The sequence below is a fragment of the Pseudorca crassidens genome, chromosome 18, assembly GCF_039906515.1.
Source record: "Pseudorca crassidens isolate mPseCra1 chromosome 18, mPseCra1.hap1, whole genome shotgun sequence".
In the NCBI taxonomy this organism is placed as follows: Eukaryota; Metazoa; Chordata; class Mammalia; order Artiodactyla; family Delphinidae; genus Pseudorca; species Pseudorca crassidens.
Genome location: NC_090313.1, coordinates 45912118 through 45922173, shown reverse-complemented (window position 1 = coordinate 45922173; position 10056 = coordinate 45912118). Strand labels below are relative to the sequence as shown.

The 10056-nt window shown below is 38.5% G+C and overlaps 1 protein-coding gene across 1 annotated transcript in view; it reads right to left on the bottom strand.

The window, feature by feature from the left end:
- Nucleotides 1-983: 983 nt before the first annotated feature.
- The window catches only part of LOC137211235 (uncharacterized), a 52444-nt gene continuing 43371 nt past the window's right edge, over nucleotides 984-10056 (bottom strand). Inside the window, exon 7 of the mRNA XM_067713515.1 lies at nucleotides 984-4174. The gene's annotated coding sequence lies outside the window, so the exon portion shown is untranslated. The remainder of the gene's footprint in view (nucleotides 4175-10056) is intronic.

Sequence of the window (10056 nt, the reverse complement as noted above, 5' to 3'; positions counted from 1 at the left end):
CCCATCAGCTAATGCTTTCAAAGTGACCATAAATTTCACCAGAAATACATTTCTTCAGCAATGGCAATAACGCGGTGATTATACTGCTCAATTCCTCACAGTGTCAGCATTAAAAACATTAAAAGGGTAAGTTAAAATATCTGTCTGATTGCTTCTGACATAACCCCGAGATCTCTTTTATTTCTGTACTCCATCAATTATAATGTGGAACATTAAGATAAATTATTTCTAAACACTAACAAGGAATGTAGCAACAAGTGGCAGACAATCAAGTGGAATTTTGCCATAGCATGGTGCTTATTTTGTTACAAGCATGCATGCAAACCCAAAAGGATGTAATTTAGAGGAAACTCTGTCCTGTCTATTCTCTAGGAACTAGAACAAGGAGACTGAGAGAAGATGCTTCTGGGTAAATCAAACCGTTTTCTCCTAATTACAGCTGAATAATAGGCAGCAAACTCCCATGGAAGGTTGTGATCTGCTTGAAGAAAGCTACGAGGTTGCCCTGGTTAGGGTCTTTCATACACAGTTTTTCAAGCTCAGACTTGATCATCTGTCAGGGATGCTACAGTAGGGAGAGTTTTGCTGTAGTTGTGAGACTCAGCAAGATCACCTCCAACTCTAAAACCTACAATTTTAATTTAATCACCAACACCAGCCATCATTAACAGCGACCTCAAATAACTCCAAATCTGTTCATCTACTCACATATTCTTTACACAGTCAACAGACCTCGAGTGATTACTACATGCCAGACACAGTTCTAAGACCCAGAATAAGGGATAAGAAAGGTAACAAACTGTCACTGTGGGGCTTGAGTTCTTTGGGAAGAAGTTCATCTAAATACAAAGAGACACCAAAGATAATATTTGTTTTTATTATTATTCTGTGAAAGAAGTAAGGTAATCTGATAAATTGGGACTAAGTTAGGCTGGTAGGACAATCAAGGAAAAAAAAATATCTTTAAGAGATGAGTGCCAAAGAATAAAAAGGAATAATTTATGGACAATTTTCCTGAAAATAATATTTCCAAAACATGGGAACAGCAAATACAAAGGCCCTGAGGCAAGATGAAGCTTAACTACAATCAAGGAACAAAAAGAAGCTAAAAGGTTAGGTCAGGAGATAACCACACAAATTTACACCAGCTGGTCCCTAACTTCAAGTCTACGTGGATATATTTTTGAGGTGAGTTAGACATATATATCATCCAAAAAACAAAAAAAAGTTGACTCCAAAATTACCCTGGAAATTCTGAGTGAGATTCTTTACAAAGGCACAACCATACTAAAGATCACAGACATCATTCTCCAAACTCCACTCTGGCTATCACTTGCAGGCATTTAATGGGGGTGTTTAATATCCTCTCTAAAATATTGGGCAGGAAGAACAAACATCCTAGCATGTCTGCACCATGCACCTAGTGTCCCACAATTGAAAAGTAGCTGGAGCTCACCCTGCTGATGGCTTTGCCGGGTTTTTTTTTACCTTTTATTAAGAGTCCCATCTCTTTTAAGGACTCAGATATATTTTTTGAGGGAAATAAACTAGGAAAATTCAACTGACAGAGATCATACTGTACTTGACTTTTCTGTTCTTTGCTACATTTATTTGTTGAGACAAACGTCTGTTCTTAGCCTGATTTTAATGGCTCTGTTAAATAGAACGGACACACAGTACATTGCACATCCTTAAAGAACACAATTTAAGTTCTGAAATATGCATATACCCATGGACCTGCCAACACAATCAAGGAAAGGAACATATCCATCACTTGCAAGTGTTTTTATGCCTCATTTCATAAAGCCCCATTTTTCCCCTCACATTCCACCCCTCCACATACCCAGGTGACCACTGATATGCTTTGTATCGTTAGAGATGTGTTTGCATTTTTCTAGAAATTTATATAAATGGATTCACACAGTGAGGACTCTTTTATCTGGCTTCTTTCACACAATGTAATTATTTTGAGTGTAATTCATATTTTTGTGGGTATCAATAGTTTATCACTTTGCTTTGCTGAGTAGTGTTTCACTGTATGAGTATACCACAGTAGGTTTATTCATTCGCCTGTTGATGGGTGCTCGAGGTTGTACAATTCTGTCTATTAAAAATAAAGATGCTGTGATGATCCATGTACAAGTCTTTGTATGAACATATGCTTTCATTTTTCTTGCATAAATATCTAGGTGCAGAAATGCTGGATCATACGGTAGGTGTATGTTCAACTTATAAAGAAACAGCCAAACTGTTGACTGAAGTGACTGCACCATTTTCCTTCCCACTAGCATTGTAAAAGTCTTTCAGTTCCTACACTGCCTCACCAATACTTGGTGTGGTTGGACTTTTCTAATTTTAGCCATTCAATACATGTGTAGTGATATCTCCTGGGGCTTTCATTTTCATTTAGCTAATAATTGATTACATTGAGCAACTTCATGTGCTTATTTGCATCCGTACACCTCCTTGGCAGGATCTCTTTTAAAATATTTTTACCCATATTCTTAATTTAAAAAATTTTTCTAATTACTGAGTTTTGAGAGTTCCATACATGTTAGAGACACAAGTCTTTTCAGGTATATAATTTGTAAATATTTTCTTCCAAGCTGTGGCTTTTCTTTTATTAATAATGGCTTCCAAAGATGAAACCCAATTTATCACTTTTTTTCTTTTATGGATCTTGCTTTTGGTGTCATCTCTAGGAAATCTTTGCTTAACCCAAGGTCAAAATGATTTCATCCACGTTTTAGAAATTTATGTTTTGATCTACATTTAGTTAAATCTTTATATGGTGTGAAGTAGGGATCAAAGGTCATACTTTTGCATATGGCTATCTATGCACGGTATCTGTGTGCTATATGCTTCCGGCACCATTTGTCAAGAAGACTATCCTTTCTCCTCGAAATTGGCTTTGCAACTCTGTTGAATAATCAATTGTCCTTATATGTGTGGATATGTTTCTGGGATCTACATTCTATTTGATTGACGTATTATATCTGACTCTTGGTTATAATATATTCTTTCACGATGTCTTTTCACTTGCTCATGTAAATAGTCTCCCAGTAATATAACCTTACCATTTTACTGGACATACCTAGGTATACATGAAATGCATTTGATAAGTCGATGGAACTTGCACTCAAACTAGGGTTACTTTCCAAAAATACTTAAAATGTTGAGGTGTAAAAACTATGTACTCTACAGCCTTCCTGCCTCAACCAAGTGTATGTTAACACATCCTCACAAGCTATTTTGCATGTGTATGGGGCTGTAGACTCTGGGGAGTATGAGAGTGGTATGTACTGTCTATCCCAAAAGATCATCATAGGACACAAAGGAAACATTAAGGAAATAGATAGGAATAGTCAAATGTCAAATGTTAAAATATTTCTCATGCGTTTTTAACATTTACATTGAGATAAATAAGCAAATTATTATAAAATAAAATACAAAAATTTAGAGAATATTTCAAAATGCTCTTTTTTGCCGGATGCAATAAGATACTAGGAATAAATAGGGGAATTTTCTGGAACCAGCTTGTCTTTCCTTTTTTTATCACCATTGAGTGATGGGGTTGTATTTTATTCAGTCCATTGTACATGTGGGTGTGAATAAGATGGAACTTCTCTCAAAAAGAGAAATAAGCAACGAATATATGTTGTCAACTTGTCTAAAACATTTTTTCATGTTCTGACTCAGTTTTCTTTGTATTGGTATTTCAAGGGATTTTGATTTTTAATTTGACAATTAAGAAACCTTGATAACTTCAGTGATATCCCATGAAGATAATATAGACAACTGTAATGGAAAATGAGAAGATGATAATAGCAACCAGCACTGTGATATTTCTTGTCAGTGTTCTTTACTATTTAGAATAGCAACAAATCCCATATTAATTTGATTTTTTGAACTTTGGCCTTTACTTTGGTGGAAAAAGTTCCTTTCACTTTGCTTATTATCTGTTTTCAATTAAAAACAATTAATGGGGACTTCCATGGTGGCGCAGTGGTTGAGAGTCCACCTGCGGATGCAGGGGACACGGGTTCGTGCCCTGGTCCGGGAAGATCCCACATGCTGTGGAGCGGCTGGGCCCGTGAGCCATGGCCTCTGAGCCTGCACGTCCGGAGACTGTGCTCCGCAACAGGAGAGGCCACAACAGTGAGAGGCCCGCATACTGCAAAAACAAAAAGACAAAAAAAAAAAAACAAAAACAATTAATGACCATACTTTGATATAATCATCTTAGAGTTGTATAGAGACAGGATAGTTATGCAACTATTTATATATTTGTGGGTTCAAGAAAGTTTACAGCTTAATATTTGAATCCTGTGGAATGTAGCCTCCTTTCCCAGAGGGAAATGAACATATACATGTACTAAATGTAGTTTAAAATAAAGCAACATCTGTTCGTAGAGGCACCTTCTATTCCAGGCATGTTTAGGTATAGGGAAGGGGAACAAGAGCTATAAAAAATAATTCTTGTCTATAAGGAGTTTACAGTTTAGGGGGGTTGAGGGCACTCAATGACTCAAAGAGGATGAGCCTGATGCAGGTGGCTACAAGGTCACCCTTGGATAAAGTCAGCTTTAGGAACGACCAGCCTACTCTTACTCTGTTAAACTCTTTAATGCGGTGTCCAATAAACCTGAATATCAAGCTCAAACACCACTTTAGAAATGTTTCCGGGGGGCTAACAGCCAAAAAGTTAATATGATTCCTACACACTTGACACAACTCACCAGAGGTCTTGAATTCGGTGAGCATATTGACCTCCTTTAAGAAAGATCACTATTTAAACTTCGAATGCTAAGTTCTAAGAGAATGAAGTAAGTAATAAGTGATATTCAGGTTCAGAGGTGGAAGAGAAAAGAGGTCTCACCTTGAGTACAACATTTTATTGGATTCTCCAAAGTGGCAAACAATAAGGAGAACACTAACCAGCTAAGACTCTGAAGAAGTTGAGAATTAAGATGAAAGCCTAAGACGGAGGTCAAAATGTCCCCTAGATTTAAGGATACACTGAGGCTGAAAGGGAAACTATTGAAAAAGATGTAGAAAATGCTAAATATTTCACAAAAAAATTATTAGAACTAATAAAACAACTTAGCAAAGTTTGTTTGCAGAATATGAAATCAACATATACGCATCACTTGCATTTCTGCACATTAACAATGAACAATCCAAAAAAGAAATTAGGAGAACAATTCCATTTACAATAGCATCAAAAAGAATAAAATACTTAGGAATAAGCTTAACTAAAGACATGAAAGACTTGTACACTGAAAACTACAGCATTATTGAAAGAAATTAAGGAAAACATAAATAAATGGAAAGACATCCCACGTTCATGAACTATTGTTAAAATGTCCATATTACACAAAGCTACCTACAGATTTAATGCAATGCCCATCAAAATCCCCTATTTTGGCAGAAATAGAAGAAACGACTTCAAAATTGATATGTAACCACAAAGGACCCTTAACAACCAAAGCAAACTTGAAGACCTCACACTTTCTTTTGAAATGAAGTTTTCTTGTTATTGTGGGTTAAAAATCCAAAGTCCTAAAAGTCCATAAATTATCCTCCTAAATTTACATTTTGGTTCATTTTCAGTGACTGGCCTTTCAGTGCCTGAGTGGCATTGAGGGCTGCTTCAATATCTGTAGCTTGGACTTCTGTCACTGACATGGTGTGGGTATCTCAGAGCCTTGGCTCTTTTACCAGTTGATCAAGTCCCGCATGAACCATGCTCAGAAGGGCCCCACGCTTGCTTGGTTTCATGCTCTGCTATTGCTGTCTTGAAATTCTTAATGATTTTATCTTTGAACTTACGTTTGTAAGTAAACTTTATGGGACAATAAAATATATGAATGAGCAGAGGAGGCATGTGCAATATGTGTGTCTGCCACCATTCCTGCTGCCCCATTCACATCTAGTTTTCACCCTGCTTATGATGTGCTTTCCATGACATGCTTATTTGGTACCCATTTGGAGTCTTACTGAGTTCCACCAGAATTCTGTGTTACTGGTCACATCCAAGACTAAGTGAAGGTGTTAAGAGCTCTGGGAAGCCATGCTTTCCATTTGAATCTGAACTTACTTCTAACACAGAAAGAAAGCAGTTTGTTTTTTAAGAAAGAAGAATGTCCAAGGAATCTTATCATATCCTTTCTTACTCGTGTTACTTCCCAATATTAGCCAAACACTTCTGCTGAAAAAGATGACATATATGAAAAACAGAAGAGAGAACAACCCATAGAACCCATTTAGGGCTCACCCTAATCTAGTATGATGTCATCTTATCTCGATTCTATCTGAAAAAAGAATTTACTTGGGCACATTCACAGGTTCCAGGTGAACATGAATTTGGGGAGGACACTAGGCACCCCGGTGCAAATACTTTCAACAACACCTTTTCTTTGCAGTTTGAACAAGAGGCACTATATTTTCATTTTGCACTGGAGCCCACACATTATGTCACATTTTACTGTTAGAGCCCATGTTGGAAAATGGGGCTTCATGAGACAGCCAAGTGAGTCTGTCAACTGAATTCTAGAATTATCCAGACTTACCCACTTTATTGCAGCAAGTTGGTTCCAGGCAAACCCATGTGAAAGGGGCATGTCCACAGTGGAGCAGAGAACTTTTGTCTCTCTATCACCAGACTCACTCCCAAGATGAAGGAAAGAAGAGCTTAGCAAAGCATGGCCAGTTATTCTTCCCAACTTTGCCAGTCAAGTAGGTCACCTCACCTAGCCAGTGTCAGTGAATATAAGAGCAGGGAGGTTAAAAGTTATACTACTCAAATTCCCTTCACATGCTGGTACCACTAGGAATGAAAAGGGAAATTGTCACTAATGCTTCCCTGTTTTTTTCAATCTCTTAACCCACTCAACTATGCCTTTAAGCCTGTAATTAATGGAATGTGGCTCTCCCTTCAGGAAAAAGAAAAGACCTTTATCAGGACAGTCCTGCTCACACTGTTATGGGGCTACTCATTTGAGTGGCCTCCGGGAACTGCTGGTGGACAACTTAGAGTTTCATCGCAGATGTCTCTGATATGGGTGAGAAATTGCCTTAATTTAAATTAACTCCAGGGCTACTCATATTCAATGATCAGAAACAACTTTTTGTTCTACCAGCCATCCACAGCACAGCTAACCATAGAAAGTTGATGAGGTTAAATGACAAACTAAGATTAAATACATGAAAGCATCCAGTAATGCAATTCAGAAATCATAGAAATGTTGCAAATGTGAAAGTACACCTGTATCAGATTCTTCACAGAGAAATTAAAAGGGCACACATTAAACGCTCTTATGAATTAAGGTCCCAAAGTATTAAAGTCCAATTTTGAAATCAAGTTTCCTTGTTACTGTGGGTTAAAAATCCAAAGTCCTAAATGTCCATAAACCATCCTCCCAAATGTACCTTTGGTTCATTCTCAGTGACAGGGCTTTCATTGCCTGAATGGGACTGAGGCCTCCTTCAGTATCTGTAGCTTGGACTTCTGTCACTGACACGGGTGTGTGTCTCTCAGGGCCTTGGCTGTTTTATCAGTTTATCAAGTCTCTCATGAATCATGCTTTTAAAGAGTCCAAAGAGCTACTAAGATACAATTTGATTTTACAGCACTATCCCCCAAATTTAAAAACAATCTCAAAAGCAAGCCAATCAATCCCCCACTCCCAGAATCCAGTACAGAATTTGACCAAAGAACAAAGCAGAAACTCAATGGCATTTGAGAGAAAGATAAAGTCTCTTTCGTTTTAGCCTCACTAGGATGTCCATTAGTCTATGCCATTTCACTGAAATTTCTGACCTATGAACTTGGAACCAGGAGGAATCTTTGAAGCCTGACGTTGATTTGTCACTATGAATTTGCCACGTGAAATGCACAGCCCTGAGCATCTGTCACACATGGACTCTTGAGTTATCCTTCCTCTTTGATGACCTTGTGGTTCACACTGCAGTACTGAACTGATTACGGGTTCTGTGAAGTGACATTACACCTCCAGTTCTGATGCATAGATTTGACAGTCCTAGGCAGCCATGGCCATTTTCACTGCCTCCTGCTATGGAACTGTATAGACCAAAGGTGGCTGCCTTTAAGAGAACATTTCTTTCTCCAACATAATTGACAAATCCAGTGTCAGCTTGGGTCCACATGTAAAGGGAGTCACTTCAGCCTATGGTAGACCCTATGTGTCAATGCCGACAAGTTCTACAAAACATGTTTTCCTTACAATTGAGTCTTTGTCTCAGTCAAGCCTGCTTGGGAAAAACTGTACCGGAAGAGTAAGGCAAGGTGGACGGCTGCCTGAGACTTTCCTGCCCTGTAAACTCCTGCACACTCTCAAGTCAAGTGCCAGGTAAAGGTCTCTGTATACTAAAGACCCTCCAGGTGCCTTATTCATTCTGCTCCAGGTATTGCTCAGTCACCTGCAACTCCCTAACGCCCCTTTTCTTTATGTCAGACCTTTACTTAAGTGGCTCGAAAGAAACAGCCACTCTCCCACACCATAAGCTGCAGCCATCAGCCAAAATCAAAGTTTCTTACGGCTGGTATAGTGGGTTGGATGGTGGCCCCCAAAAGGATATATCCATGTCCTAATCCTTGACTGTTACCGCATTTGAAAAAAAAAAAAAAGTTTTGCAAATGTCATTAAGGATCTTGAGATGGGATTTCCATCCTATATTATCTGGATGGGTCCTAAATATAATGACAATTGTCCTTATTATAAAAGAAGGGCAGAGGGACATTTGAGACAGACAAAAGAGAAGATACAGACACAGAAAGGGGGTGATGTGAAGACAGAGACAAAAACTGAGTGATGTGGCTTCAAGCCAAGGAAGATGGCAACCACCAGAACCAGAAAGAGGCAAGGGATAGAATCTCCTAGAGCATCTGTAGGGAGGGCAGCCTTGATGACACCTTGATATCACACTTCTGGCCTCTACCACTGTGAGATAGTACATTTCTATTGTGTTAAGCCTCCAAGTTTATTAGTCTCCCAGCAAGCATGGGACACTTACACAGCATGCCTTAAACCTTTTCTAGGCTTCAGCAGTTTACTGCACAAACCTAAATATTTTCACACAGTCAAAGGTCTCAACATCCCACCATACATTAAAAACCAAGGCACTAGACTACCTTCCTTGGCAGTAACAAAATATCTTCCACATGGACATTTTGCTCTCTAAAATGTCTGCTCCTTTCTCTTTATTTCTCAGTGTTCCCAGGTAATGCACCAAGTGTTAGGGTCTTTTAATTACCTTCCAGGAAGTACAATGCCTTAATTCCATTTGGTTTGGAATAAATTAGGAAATAAGATTAAAGCGGAAAGATGGAGGGCCGAATATTCCAGTTACTGTTGATAGCCCTGGCTTGAGAATCCAGTTTCAATAAGATGATCACATAACGGAACCCCAGAATTGGGCAGATTTACTAACTAGTAATACACAGAATGAGAGAAACAGAAGACACTCACTCACACTCTCAAGGGAGAGGACAGAATTAGTCAAGGCAAGCATGCTCACTTAATTCTTTTCAAGCTTTCTATATAAGTCACTTGATCACCCTGGGGCAGAGTCAGTAAAGAAGCAGGGCTGAAATGACCCTAAGAGCTCTCTTGACAGGACTGAAACATCAGGAGCAGGAAAGGAACATTCTGTCACTCCCCACCACAACCACCCGAGCAGTAAAAAATGATCATCCACATTGACAATGTAAAAGAAATCAGAAACAGACCCCTCCACATGCCTCAAAGGGAACATGCAGACCTGTATGCTTCAGGATTTTCTGATGAAAACCCCACACAATTTCTTTACTATTCCAGCCACGTATGGCCTAGCCCTACCCTCATACCTGTTTTTCTTGGTTTAGTAATAAGGAAACATAGATGGAAATAAAGAAGAGCTATCAGGTAGAAAGATATAAAATAGTGGGAAAAGTATTATAAGTAGAGTCAAGTACCACCACCATTTACTAGAAGTGAACTTTCAGCACCAACATTAATACTTTTTCCTGTTATATCTGTAAAGTGATAAGTAATA